This window comes from Lolium rigidum, chromosome 4 (genome assembly GCF_022539505.1).
Source record: "Lolium rigidum isolate FL_2022 chromosome 4, APGP_CSIRO_Lrig_0.1, whole genome shotgun sequence".
NCBI classification, from domain to species: domain Eukaryota; kingdom Viridiplantae; phylum Streptophyta; class Magnoliopsida; order Poales; family Poaceae; genus Lolium; species Lolium rigidum.
The window spans coordinates 107,205,412-107,220,615 of record NC_061511.1 but is presented as its reverse complement, the minus strand read 5'-3'; positions in this window follow the sequence as shown (position 1 = coordinate 107,220,615).

The window sequence follows — 15,204 nt, the reverse complement described above, 5'->3', positions numbered from 1 at the left end:
GTCAACCCGTGCACCTGCACACTGCACGGGCTAGCTATCTCATTATTCGACATAATCAACATAATGTAATTTTTTATCTTCCTTGGAATCTCAAACACATAACTAAATATAAATACAGAGGCTTTGTCGCACAGAACCATAGATGAAACATAAGGGAATAGAAGCTGAGAAAGTCATGAAGATCAACAACCAAAAATTCACAACTCGATTGAGGTGGAAACCGTCACATTTCTTAAATCATAGCCATTAGCACATACATAACTTTTCACAAATTCAGACTGAAAGCGCAAACTAAAACGTGGATAGGATCTCTCTAGTTCATTTGTTATTTACAGTAGCTTATAGTACTTCACTCAAGAACACAACTCACCCTTGACCCAAAGTATTGATAACCATTGAAGTTATAGTAGTGATGTAATATAAACCCAAGCTAAGTCAGTTTCGTTTTCAATAGCTCAATAAAAGTAGACGCTTCAAGAGATCCTCCTTTTAAATGAACATATATATGGTACCAAAATAATATATCGATTATACACATTTTTACGAAGTACTTAAATTATAATTATACGAAGTAGACACTCTTATTTCAATGAGTGTACTGAAACATATATATGGTACCAAATCAACATGCACCTTACACTTTAGTCTCTCTGCTCCGAAGATTATGGCATTTTTTTTGAAAAGATAAGCTAATTAAAATTTAACCAAACTTATAGAAAAACTATTTGTGACTATAATATTATATATATATGATACGGAAATATATTCCATAATGTATCTAACATATTGGTTTTGTATTGTACATGCTAATGATTTATTCTAAAAAGTTTGACAAACTTTACATAGCTTGACTTTAAAAAAGCTATCATTTGAATGGAGGTGGTACTATTTTAAATCTCTACATATGAAACCTCTTAATATACTTAGCTTCACAGTCTGAAATCTGTACACCTGAAACTTCAATCAATGTTATCGACACAAGTCATAGTGCAAAATCCATAAACTTAAATAGCAATACAATTTAAAAAAAGCAATATAATGTTGCAGTAAACCCTTAAAGAGGGGTCCATTTGAGATGCTTACATCCAACCTGATATTTCTAAAAAAATGGTGTTTTCTTGAGATTAAGTGAAATCAACAGTCCACGATTTATTTTTGTTAACAAAAGTTGTTAGCTTATTCAGGCAAAGCAATGCATTATTGAACTGAAGAATTTAACCCAATATGTGTTCACCCTAGCTAATAGATGTACATCGGCTGAAAATCTTGGACCGAACAAAGATATTATTTACTAACTATAAAGTATAAACTATATGACTGTTGCACATGCACATGCAGGCCTTAAATTACAGAATCAAGCAGATAGTATGGATGTATAGAAAACATATCGCTCTCGGTGCTTATTAATCATCCGGAGATCAGTCTAGCTACGCTCCTAGAATGCATGCAATTGAACCGTTCAAGGTTGTACCATCCGTCGAGCCATGTGGTGATGCGAGACCATCAAAATTCAGACATATTGAGAAGCTCATGAATCTGATTAGAAGAAAAGAGGAGATTGATACCTGAGATCAGCCGGACTACTGCAAACCGAACCAGCACTTTTTGGCCGCGGCTGCCGTGCCCGGAGGCGAGTGAACAAAGACCCAGAAGGCTTCTTTCCATGCAACCCATACTTACCCGCTAGGCAGCAGCTGCTCCTAGGTTGCAGCGTGAACTGAAGTATTGTACTTTACTGAAGACAGCATTCTAGATTATCAAACCCTGAAAGCTGCAGCTATGTAGAATTTTGGAGTATCAACATGACAACATATCTGCTGAAACGACTGGAGGATAAACCCATCGCTGTAAAGTACATAAATGTCGGCGTCTTCTTCCTCACCGCGAACTGGATATCTGCATGGTCGGTTTGTATGCCCTGATCGTTTCTTGGGACATTTGTCATCTGCTACGTATGTCGTCGGCACAATCTGAGCAAAAGCGGCTTGATTACTGGAATTTCTTTCACACAAAGTGGAGTAATCGTCAATGACGATCAACCTATATGAAATTATGAATTAGCTCACCGCCTCGATCCATCATCGCTGGGTTTGCTGCAGAAAGAGGTATATAAATCAATAGTATGATCAATTGGATATGGATAGGAAAAAACTTGGGTGCTTATTAATCACCCGGAGATCAGTCTAGCTAGGTTCGTAGCATGCATGCAATTGAACCGTTCAAGATTGTACCATCGGTCGAGCCATGTGGTGACGCGAAACCCTCAAAAGTCAAAATTCAGACATATTGAGAAGCTCATGAATCTGATTAGAGAAAAAGAGGAGATTGATACCTGAGATCAGCCGGACTACGGCGAACTGATCCAACACTTTTTGTCCGCGGCTGCCGCGCCCGGAGGCGAGTGAATAAAGACCTAGAAGGCTTCTTCCCATGCAACCATGCTTATCCGCTAGGCAGCAGCTGCCCCTAGGTTGCAGCGTGAACTGAAGTATTGTACTTTACTGAAGACAGCAGTTCTAGATTATCAAACCCTGAAAGCTGCAGCTATGTAGAATATTGGAGTATCAACATGACAACATATCTGCTGAAACGAACGAAGGATGAACCCATCTCTGTAAAGTATCAATGTCGGCGTCTTCTCCCTCACCGCGAACTGGATATCTGCATGGTCGGTTTGTATGCCCTGATCGTTTCTTGGGACATTTGCCATATGTTGCGTACGTCGTCGGCACAATCTGTGCAAAAACGGCTTGATTACTGGAATTTTTTGCACACAAAGTGCAGTAATCGTCAATGATGATCAACCTATATGAATTAGCACGCCGCCTCGATCATCATCGCTGGGTTTACTGCAGAAAGAGGTATATATAAATCTATAGTATGATCAATTGGATATGGATAGGAAAAAACTTGGGGCCAAAGAAAGAAGAGAGACGTGAGAGATGTGGACTACATGATGCGATCGAAGGATACAATTAGATATGCTACCGTAACAGACAGAATCACTTTTTTTTCAACTGACAGACTGAATCACATTGATTACTCCTAGAATTTACGTGGAAGTTATTTTTCTTTTAAAGTACGAACAAACGTGGATTCTTTTGAAGTGCAACCGGAAACAACCATAACGTGTCAACGTTACTTCCTGCGGTAGATAAAAGTCACGACTTCCTAGATTAATCTTAACCGTAAATTTTAGATCTAATTGTCTTAATTATTCTAATGATGTGGATTAATGTGGAGGCTTTTACGGTGCCTCCAATTAGTAAATATAAGATTATTAACCTGCATGTTTATAAGTCTTGTACTCATCAATTGGCATGCACAGGGAAATCATTTATTTTTGATCTACGCTTTATTCCTTTTTGAGCTATCATCTACTTGCTACTACTAATTTGCCCTTCTACTGCTCTACTCAAAGTTCCATGATAAATCTCGTTAGCATTTTTTCTAATGCATGCTAAAGATACTGTAGTAGAGTACAAAGAGGGCCGGAGAGAAAATATAGGCATCACCAGTGAACAATCAAACACCTCTCCTGTCTCCATCGATAACAATCAATTTTCTTATTCAGAACTTGATCCTACTGAACAAGAGTCTGAGGGAGACATGAGTAAAGAGGATGCCCTTGTCAAGCACCCTACTCCACCCCCAAGGTGATTGCTCGCTCTTTTCATTGGCATTATTGTTGCATCTTCAATAACTGTGATGTATCCATCCAACCCAGCCCAAGTTATAGCATTATCATCTGCTCAGTTAACACATAATAATAACATATGTTTCATCATGTCTTGGCTTGTTGTTCTTATGTTCCATAATCATATCAACCATGTAATATGATTTTGTTGATTGAAGTACCGTTTATCTCTGGCAGGCATCAGGGACTTCACGTAAGGACGTTTCAAATACCAACAAGGTGAAGAACATAGTTCAACAGGAAGATCAATATCTGACAGCTCACCTAAAAATAAAAAGGGTTCAAGCTGGTCATGTCAGATCACAAACAAATGCAGTGAACAGAGTAAAAACAAGGTCTCAGACTCAGAGTCACTCTAATCTAGTTGAAAATGATGACCAGGCAAAAAAATATTGTAATGCGAAACACCAACATAAAAAGCTTCGACCTAACCCCACATCGATTGGTCTAAAAGCTGTAGACGGAGCAAATACCAAACCACATGTTCCCCGACCACTGTTGCCAATCCAGTTACCCAAGAACAATTCACAGCAGACCCAGTTTCAACAGCAGGTTCTCAACACCTAACTAATCACGATTGTCCGCCGACATTTAGTCCTGCCAGAGACAACTTCTTCCTTAAAGATGATGGTGGGGCCGAATTAGGTATGTGTTCCCTTACATGCTCCTTTACATAAATACCTTGATAGCTTGATGTAATGCTTAAATTTGCAGTTCCACCACGACCAAGAAAACGAAGGGGGACAACGACTTTGAAATCACTTAAAAATAAGATTGCCCGAATGGGAACAAGATTTCTCATCACATCAGTTATAGCAGGTATCAGAAGGCCACTGGATCCACAAGAATCATCTAATATAGCATCGATCACAGGCGTTTTTGTCAGGACTCAAATTCCTATCTTTCCATCATGGAAACAACACGTAAACACCCCTTCCCATTTTGAAGGTTTACTGCACATGTTACATGTAAGTCATTTTCGTAAACAATACCATGTTGCTCGTTCACATGCCCTCTAGCTTGCTGTTGGCTAGCTATCTAACACATGAACGGTTCCCATTGTTGTAAACAGACATGTCTTGAGTTTGATGATGACATGAAGAATGTAATCACTGTTATCAGGAGCATATTCTCTTCAGCGTTGCACCAGGAGCGTCATAGGCTAAAGATGAGATACTTTGCTGGGAGGACTCCTAGCGATATTCCAACAACCTCTCCTATACTACAGATGACTGATGATCAATGGTGTGATCTTGTTGAGTATTGGTCTGCTCAAAAGAATTTGGTATGTTCTGTGAAGACGAGTGAGACAAGATCACATTACTGATTCCTTTTTAAGCATGTGTCTCACAAGTCTTCATTTGTAGTTCATCGCTCGAAGTAACATGTGTGCTCGTAATAATGTACGTTTACAACAGCGTACAGGATCTCGTAGCTTTATTGGACACCTCTACTGTATGGTAAGGAATGTTATCTATACAGCTATATTTGAATTAGTAAATCATTTAGAATTTATAGATGCACAATATACATCGTAAATTGATGTCTCTGTTTTATTTATATATATTTTTTGAAAATTTTCAATTGTCGCATGTCGGCATGTGACGTGGTTGTGAAACTAATTTATATTTTTACTTACGAAAATATCAGAAGGCAAGGCAAGCATACTGTGAGAGTACAGACAGAGAGATGAGTCTACTTGAGCAATTCAAGGTGTGCCAGACGAGCAGAAATGGTTTGACTGGACATTTTGCATAGAGTGTTATTGTAAGTATTCTCTACTAATGTCAGTTATGGTTTCCAATTGTATGCATAAATATCTTGTCATATTTGTCAACCTTCATGCACTAGCCAACACAACCAAATGTCCGAACTGGTGGAAAGGGCTAGTACAATTCACTTATATACTTCTCAGCAATATCATGCACATTACGAATTCTACACATGGATCCATGCATATTTTTATAGTCCTGCTATTACGTGTTAGCAATAGAAGACATGTCAATATGGTGTAACATGCTCTTACTAAAATGTATATGCGGTAATCAGCCATGCCAGTTTGTAGGATTATTAGAGGTAGTTCATACACATGTCTTCACATTACAATCTCTTCTCTTACACATTTATAACAACTGAAAACTCCTCAGTCTGACATGAAAGTGGAGCTAGCAAAACCTAAGAAAGATGGTATAGAAAAAACCCAGGAAGAATATCTGAATTCATTTTCCAAGGTACTACAATGTCATGGTATAGCCAACAACACATTCCTGCGTAATGCTGGGTTCACAACTAATTTGTCGAGGTCCAAGTCCAAGTCAAAGCCCAAGCACAGGTTGAGGTCCAAGTCATTGTCTTTTTATGATCTCGAGGAACTACTCAAAGAGGAACGAGCAATAGTGATTGCACAAAGAGTAGTCATCCACCGTATAACTGCAGGATTAGAAGCAAGTCAAGCCCACCTGGGCAACATCCTGAGAAAGTGTGGGAGATGCTGAATACCACAGTGAACACTGACAGTCAAAGGTGTCCCTTGGTTGTGTGAAAGGGTTTGTGATGCTGAACTATTTTGTTGGTGCTTCTATCTGCACTTGTTATGTACCTGGTGGTTGTTTCCTTGGTGATGTGGATTTAATGAAAACTGAATGGATTGGATGCACCAATATTTAATCAAGGTTTAATCTGATTTGTAGTATTTTTTATATTGCGGTGCATGGGAAAAGTATAAGTATTAGTTGGCCCATTGGTGACCATTTTCATACATTATTTTAGTTGATGGGTCATTGTCCTTGTATCCCTGAAAGGAGGTAGTACTACAGTAAGCTACCAAATTTTCTAGTACAGTATTTTTTTAGCGCCAGCTAAATTAAAAATATCTGTCAAGTGCTACAATCTCCCGCCAATAAAATCCAAAATATTCGCTACGTGTTTTTAAATTTAAGTTTTTTAAGGAGATAGTACATGGGAACTGATTTTGGTTGTGATTATGACTTGATGTGACCGTAGGCCTTGGATTCTTGAACAGAGGCAGTACGCCGGTCTACAAATTTTCTAGTACTTATATTGCTTCTACTGTAGCAAAGTTCAAAATGTCAGTCAAGAGGCACCCCCCTGCAAAATGAATCCGAAATATTTTAGACGCGTTTTTGAATTGGACTTTGGAGACCTTGGGTGTAAATGATTTTATGATGATGGCTCGATGGGACCCCTGGCCTTAAGTTGCTGAACAGAGCTACTAAGACTTTGTTTCTGGTCATAGTGGGGAGTAACATATAGTAGTGTCATGCGCATGCGGGAGTGGTGTTTTGAAACATGGGAGCATATGCTCCCTCTATTTTGAAATGCATCTTACACATATTTTGAATTTCAAAAAAAATGAAACAAAAAATTCGCATGTACATCTTCTCGTGCTACGCCCTTACAAAGTTGCGACTTGTCATGTGACGTGTGTAAAAAGATAAAACACAGTACTAAAAATAATGCTTTTCACAAGATAAGTTTTCTCTTTTTTACATAGACCACAAAAAATATTAGTTTTTCGTGAAACTTGACGAACGAACATAAATTATGAATATCTACATGTAAAAAATTTTGCTAATTTTTTCGACATTTTAAAATATGATTTTTTTGGTAGAGGGAGCATATGCACCCGAGAGCCAAATTGAATTTCCGCATGCATATGACACTACTCTATGTTACTACCTTCATAATGCATAGTAACTTAGAGCATCTCTAACAGAGCCCGTATTAGTCCGAACCGAAAAAACGGAGTTCAGTCTCCCTAAAAACGATTTGAGAGCGCATTTGGGCACGGTGCAAAACAGAAACTGTAAACCCAAACCGAACTCGAGAAAATCAAACGACGCGGGAAAACAAGTTTCGTGATTGAAGTCGATTTCAGCCGATCACGCTGGATTCGATCATAATTCACACTAAATAGTGGCAAAATACAACCGCATTGCACCTAAATTACGTACTACGGACCTATTTAGACAAAAAATTAGATTCCTGGCGACTTTACTGTCACCGGGCGGCGGCGGAGGGTTTTTCGACGCCGCCGGTTGCTAGGCGACGATGAGGGCCGCTAGCTCGATGGCGGCCGCGCCGGAGGCGCTCCCGCAGAGCAGCGGCGGTCCGTCTGCGTCGTCGTCCCCGCTCGGTGGCAATGGCGGCAGCGGCGGGCTGCACCCGCCGTCAGCGGGGGGCTCCTCCGCTTCCCCAGCCGCCTCCGCCGCCGCAGCCGCCACAGCCGCCTCCGCGCGTGCTTGAAGGTGTTGCGCCATTATGGCCGGCCACTTGCGGCCGGCCCGCTTCCATGCACCGTCGGAGCGCGCCCGCCTGTCGCGCTCCGTCTCTGCCCGTACGCCCGGCGGACGGCGAATTGCCCTTCCGGCGCCGGATCGGCCGCCGCCCCTACCCACGGGTCTTGCCCTTGTCATTTCGGACGGCGGGGTGGTGGCCGTAGCGGCGGAGCGGAGGCCGAGCGCCCGGGATTGCTCGTCGGAGGGGGCGGCGGGCTACGGCGGCGGGAGGGGAGTAGGGTTTCCGAACCGAACTCCCCTCCGCGAACCCTTTTAATAGGGGCCGCGCGGTGAGTTTCTCGGGCCCCTGAACTTCCAGTTCAGGCCGGCCCATCTTTTCGGGCTCTGATCTGCGCGCATTTCAGCCCGAACCCGTAAATCCGCCAGAAAAGTTCGGTTCCGGCGGGATTTACGTGCTCTGTTAGAGTTTCTCTTAGATGTAGTACTATCATGCATGAGTGTTTTAGTTAGCATGTAGACTCATTCTATCTTGAAAAGTGTTATGGTAACATAGCTAGTTACCATAACCAGCTCTATGTTAATACTCCTTAGTTACTCCCACTATGAGTAGTCTAAGTAGCATGGTCTACCCCAGAAGTAGATCCTCTGACGTGCAACAGACAAGTCGGGTAAGCTACACCTCTCCAATTTTCCTTCTCCACATCTACATGATTAAGTCTAATTTGATCTAAATTAAATTCCATAATATATGTAAGCCATATGCATTTACGATAATTAGTAACAATCAAAATTATGACTATCTTTTTTTAATATTTATACGATTTTTTGTACAGTAAAAATATACCGTGATTGCTATAGTAAATACGTACAGTATCTGTTACAGTTTCCTGAATTTTCTTCTACGTTTTGCACTACTTAAGCACTGTGCTTACCTGACTTGTCATCTCTACGTTAGAGGATATGGTTCCGGTCTACCCCTGGCCTTATATTACAATCACGAGTATATTACTTGGACCATCTGTACAACATACTCTTGTTGCGACTGGATTATTAATAAAGACTGTGTGCATCACCATGATGCAGAGGCTGGGTCATATCCCCTTTTCGAAGAAAAAAATTTATTTAGACCATAGCCTTATTCAAAATCAATTCTCAGTCAAGCTGCAAAATCTCCTACCAATCCCGAAATATTTCGGAAGGGCTTTTCAAAATTGATTTTCAAGATACATCATGATTATGATCGTGGTAACCGATTTTCAACGTGATGATGACTTGATGTAACACTTGGTCGTACTAGTACGGTCTCATATTTTTGTATTACTTGGACTGTAGCCAAATTCGAAATCTCATTCCAGCGGCAAAACTTCCCGCCCGAAAAATACAAATATTTCACACGCTTCTAACTTCCCATTCTACCCTCGTAAAGATGACAACAATGTGCATGTATAAGTCGGTTGGTGGGGGGTCTACCCGTCATTTTTTTCGATCACCACCTCCCTAGCTCCGGAAACACCCCGAAAAAAAATCATTTCCCTCAGTCTCTCCTCTGAGACCACCCACCGAAACTTCCCAAGTCCCTCTCTCTCCCACCTCCACGACCACCGCACCGGAACATCCCCGCCGGACTTCCCTGGCCTACCCGAGGCCTCGCGATCCTCGTCATCCGGCTGTCTGTCGGAGCCGCTTCATCGACGCCGTCATCAATCGGACCGGATCATCCCCGCCGAACCTCGAAACCATATACTCATCCAGCAGTCTACCGCAATCGCTTCAGCTGCGGTATCGTCCACCCCACCGGAGCCGCTTCGCCGGATCCGTCGTCCACCGCATCGGATCTAGCTCACCGACACCACTGTGCATTAACCGGATCTGCTTCACCGGCGCCGTGCATGATCTAAACTCTTCTACTGTCGCTTTTCTATTGCTTGCCTGCAAGTTCTTGTTTAATCTTGGGGGAACCTGTTTGTGCTAACAACGCGCCATTACGTTTTTGCAGATGAGATGAGTAACCATGAAGTGTAATGGCCGTCTCTCCAACCCCAAGTAGCACATGTAGTGTACTTCATCACCGGATCTATCAACCCCAGGAAGATCTGCTGTGACTCCCACGGAGTGCTTCTCCTAATGTAAGTCCCTTGTTTTAGCGCCATGTTCGGGTTCGGATGCTTGTTTGTCCGAAGCTCTTTTAGTTCATTCCTAGCTATGACCGTAACACCTTGCTATTTTCTAGTTCATTGCTAACTTTAAGCGATTGAACATTTTGGTTTGCATTCCCTGCTCCGTAGATGTAGCCATCATAACTTCTATCTTGCTCGATCGTTGTTACAAAAATTATAGGCTGCTACTATTTTGTTCATGCCAATCTTGTTCTCCCTGAACATGTTGGTTTGCTTTCCCCGTACTACGAGTGATGCCATTGTTATTTCTATCTACTTCGTCGTAAGCTAACAAAGTAACTGCCTGCTATTAGTTCCTGCATGCTATCGCTCTGCCATCCTGCAGTACAAATTTATTTGAACTCGTCACAGCAGCTACTTCCATCATAATTTTGTCTGACATATGATTCTTCAAAAGCTGCAATATTAACTTGTTTCTCTTAATTGGCATGGCGCTCGCATATAGAATGGTGAACATATTGGTGTGCATTCCCTCTTCTACAAGTTCACAGGTGATCCCACTATATTCCGTTTCTGGTCCATCCTAAGCCGTAGCATTAACTATCCTCTATGTGTTGCTCATTACAACTTTATATCCCGAAACAAATTGATTTGTTTCCCTCATCTACAAGTTTATGAGTGATGACATTATAACTCCTATATGTTTTATTCCTAGCTATTATAGTAACATCCTGCTATTATTTAGTTCATGGCCAATTTTAAGTAATTGCACATGTTGGTTCGCATTCCCTGCTCTATAGCTTTTGGCATCGTAACTTCTATATTTGGTTTACATTCCCTGCTATGTAGATCTAGCCATCATAACTTTATCTTGCTCAGTCGTTGTTACAAAAATTATGGCTTGCTACTATGTTGTTTGTTCCAATTTTTTACTCCATGAACATGTTGGCTTGCATTCCCTGTACTACAGGTGATGCCATTGTTTTGTATCTAGTTCATTGTAAGCTAACAAAGTAAGTATTTAGTTTGGCATGCTATCACTCTGCTATCTAGCATGTAGTACAAATAAACTTGTCATACTACTAGATAATAATTTTGTGTGCCATCTTGTTCTTCAAAAGCTGCATTATTGACTTGTTTCTCTGACTTGGCATGACGCTCACATATGGAATGTTGAACATATTGGTTTGCATTCCCTATTATACAAGTTCACATGTGATCCCACTATATTCTGTATCTGGTCCATCCTAAGCTCCAGCATTAACTATCCTCTATGTGTTGCTCATTACAAGTTTATATCCCGAAACATCTTGATTTGCATCCCCTTCACTATAAGTTCAGGAGTATTATTTAGTTCATGGTCAATTTGAAGTAATTGCTCTTGGCACATGTTGGTTCACATTCCCTCCTCTTTAGCTTTTGCCAACGTACCTTCTATTTTTGGTTTACATTCCCTGCTCTGTAGATGTAGCCATCATAACTTCATCTTGCTCAGTCGTTGTTACAAAATTTATTGCCTGCTACTATGTTGTTCATGCCAATTTTGTACTCCCTGGACATGTTGGTTTGCATGGGAATCGACAGTAGTAAGTCCGCTGTTTCATTCTAACGTGCTCTGTTATATTGGTTGTTGGTATGCGGCATGCACTCTTTGTTTGCTTATTGTGCGCATTACAATGATCTTGTTATAACAACGAAATGATGAGTTCCAAATTCTTTGGCAAACAATTTTGTAGTGTCTTTGCCTTTCCATTGTTGCTGTCTTAACTTGTAATGTCTTTGTTTCAGATATAGGTGCTGCATGGACAACTTAAAAGATTGCCGAATCGCTTCATTGTATTGCTAGGTTTAATTACCATTCAATTTCTCCGGGTTCCGTAATATTTTTTCAAAGCCTTGCGACTGATGTAATATTTAGTTAGTTTTTATAGTTCTTTCGCGCATTTTTTCTATGGTGCTTGTGGTAAGTGAGGCTATCCGACAGAAATCATGTGCTGCGTAAATATTCTCAGTATCTAAATCACAAATTCCCATCCCTTAAACGGCCCAATTAAGCGAAATCACATATATGTCGGCCCGCAAAATCCTAAAGCGCCTATTATGCCGGCATATAAACAGCAACTAAACGGGCTGGCCCACTTACTTATTGGGCCAGCCCATTTGCTTTAAGGTGGACCCCACCCACTAATTGGGCCGGCCGACTTGCTTTAAGGTGGACCCCACCTACTAACTGGGCAGGCCCTGTAACAGAAAAGTGGGCCCACGCGCTTATTGGGCCAGCCCATTCGGTAACTGGGCCGGCCCGTTAGAAGGCAACTGGGCCCCACAAGCTTATTGGGCCGACCCGCTAACTCGTTGGGCCAGCCCACCTGATTTATGGTGGACCCCACATACTAACTGGGTCGGCCCGTTAGCACAATAGATGCCCCACAAGCTTATTGGGTCGGCCCACTAACTTGTTGGGCCAGCCCAATTGCTTGTGTGGTGGACCCCACTTACTAACTGGGTCGGCCCGTCAGCAGGAAATTGGGACCCACATGCTTATTGGGCCGGCCCGCCAACCTGTTGGGCCAGCCCACTTGCTTTATGGTGGACCCCACATACTAACTGGGTGGGCCCTTTAACAGGAAAGTGGGCCCCACCTGCTTATTGGGTCGGCCCACTATCTTGTTGGGCCAGCCCACTTACTATATGGTGGACCCCACAAACTAACTGGGCCGGCCCCTTTAAAAGGAAAGTGGGACCCACCTGTGTTTTTGGGCCGTCCCACTAGCTTGTTGGGCCAGCCCACTTGATATATGGTGGACCCCACTTACAAAATAGGCCGGCCCGATAGCAGCAAAGTGGGACCCACGTGCAAACTGGGCCAGCCCACTAACTTCTTGGGCCGGCCCACTTGCTTTATGGTGGACCCCACTTGTTAAATGGGCCGACCCGATAACTGGAAAGTGGGCCCCGCTTGCTTAGTGGGCCGGCCCTGTTGCATGTTGACCGGTCAAACGAGGGCATTCGGCCCGGCCCATTTAAATGTTGACTAGTCAACCTTAGAGGTTAGGCCCGGCCCACGTACCTAATGGACCAGCCCAGCTATATGGTTGACCGGTCAAACTAAGTCAGCTGGCCCGGCCCGCAAACTAAATGGGCCGGCCCGCTTAAGACTTGGCAGGCCTCATGTGGGCCTACCATCTACCACGGGGTTTCAGCCGGTTAACGCCGTTAACTGCCAGTTAACGGTGTCTACCACGTGTCAGTTTGCATGACGTCAGCAGTCAACGGGCTCCCGAAAACACTTCTGCAAAGGTCCGATTTTCCGTGGCGAAAGGGCGCCCAAACGCGACGGACCGAAAAAAAACGTGGTAGGACTTTGCCTGATGCAGTTTCGACAACAGAACCCATATCGTCGGGTTAGGCCCATAGGCGACGAAAAATGCCCCTTAGTGGACGATTTTGGGACGTTGTCTATCACAACTTTTCTTGTAGTGGGTGTTTACTGCTCTGTAAGGCGCTCGTTAAGTTAGTAAGTCAGTGGAACTCCTGGGTGGTCTCCATATGAAGCAGCACAAAAGTCGACAAAAACAGTTCTCAGCGTTAGGGTTGGTGTTGACTCACACATGTTAAGGGATGTGTGGGCAATCTTAATCTAATCTTGAGTCTCGATGTGTCTTCCGAGGCTTCACTTGATGAGGACCATATAGACCATGTAGGGTAGATTGGCTTTGATACTATCTCTTTCTCATCTCGTTGGATGGTGCGCCAAGGTGTGGTTTTTCAGAAGATAACTTCAAGATTAGCGCGATCATGCTCTAGGGTTAGACAACAATTATATGGCTTATTCTTCTCGCATGGTTGTGGTCCATCTTCAAGGCACTAGCTTCTGCTTCCTAGCTTGGCATCGTAGAGTGTCTTGAGTTGAAAGTCGTATTGTGGTTGGGGATTCCAAGAAAACAGGGTTGCATCTAGTTGTTACCCAAGTTAGAGTTTAGGGTTAATAGTTAACCTTTCAAACATATACACAACAAGCAATCACAAGCACTCAAACAATAGTCTTAGAAAACGACAAACAATCATGAGACCCACACGAGGTACTTAAGTACCCAGGGATAGTTAATACGCGGGGTAGCTCAATCATGGTGATTGATTTCATCCTATCCATCCTGTAGGTTTCGGTTGGTTACAGATGTAGACGTCTTCATCTTGCTGATATCGAGTTCAACATGGATCCTCAGAGCAGGTTTGGTGAAGCAAGTCTGGTGTTGATTCGTCGATGTTGAGGCGGAGGCGAAAGCTGCGTAGAACTTCTGGTGTCAATTCTGAGGGGTAGCTATTGAGGTACTCCCAAAGTTGAGATCTTCCCATGGCTGTCCTAAAAATTACTAGTCAAGAACTGAGGACTTGATGCTTGATGACTGCAAAAGTGCAAGTCCAAAGAGGAACAAGGTCAACTCCTTGACAGACTTTGGTGACAACCAAAGACATGATCCGTTGTCCCTATATGCTTACATCTAAATTGGTATCAAGTCTTCAATAGCTGCAGTTGGAGATACTTGAGATTTCCTAAAGTGTTGATCTATCTTCTGCTTCGAGTCTCCGGGTCTAAGTGCGGGCATCGTCCAATATGTTGGTTTTGAAGAGGGTGTGATAGTAGAATTAAAAGCTTTCAATTGCACCAAAGTGGCAAGGACAAGGTCTTGGCACTGTAGTCCTCGTCGAGCCCGCTTTAGCACCAAATTGGCAAAGGCATCTTGCCTCCTCGGGATGGAGTATTTGAGCTCAGCCATGACGTGTGCGACGTCTGTCCGGCTTGTCTTGTAGCTTCTGGAGCCCGCTCCTCCGTTCCTTGTTGCAGGTCTTGTGAGTATGGGATCCAATGTCCCCTTAGTCGGTTCTGCCCTTTCCAAGGGTGCTCCTTGGGTTGATGAATGCCGTTGGCTCAGGGACCTCTGCGTGGGTGCCCCTATCTCCAGCTTCAGTAGTGTGCCTCCAAGAGGGTTGGTCCCTCGTGGAGCCTCAAGATGGGGATCATTACCATATCGACTGTATATGCCGTCGGGAGCCTGGACTTAGAAGTTGGGCCATGGTACCCCCATAGCCACTGGTCCCACAGTAGCCCCCGGGCGTCTGTCCTGCTCGC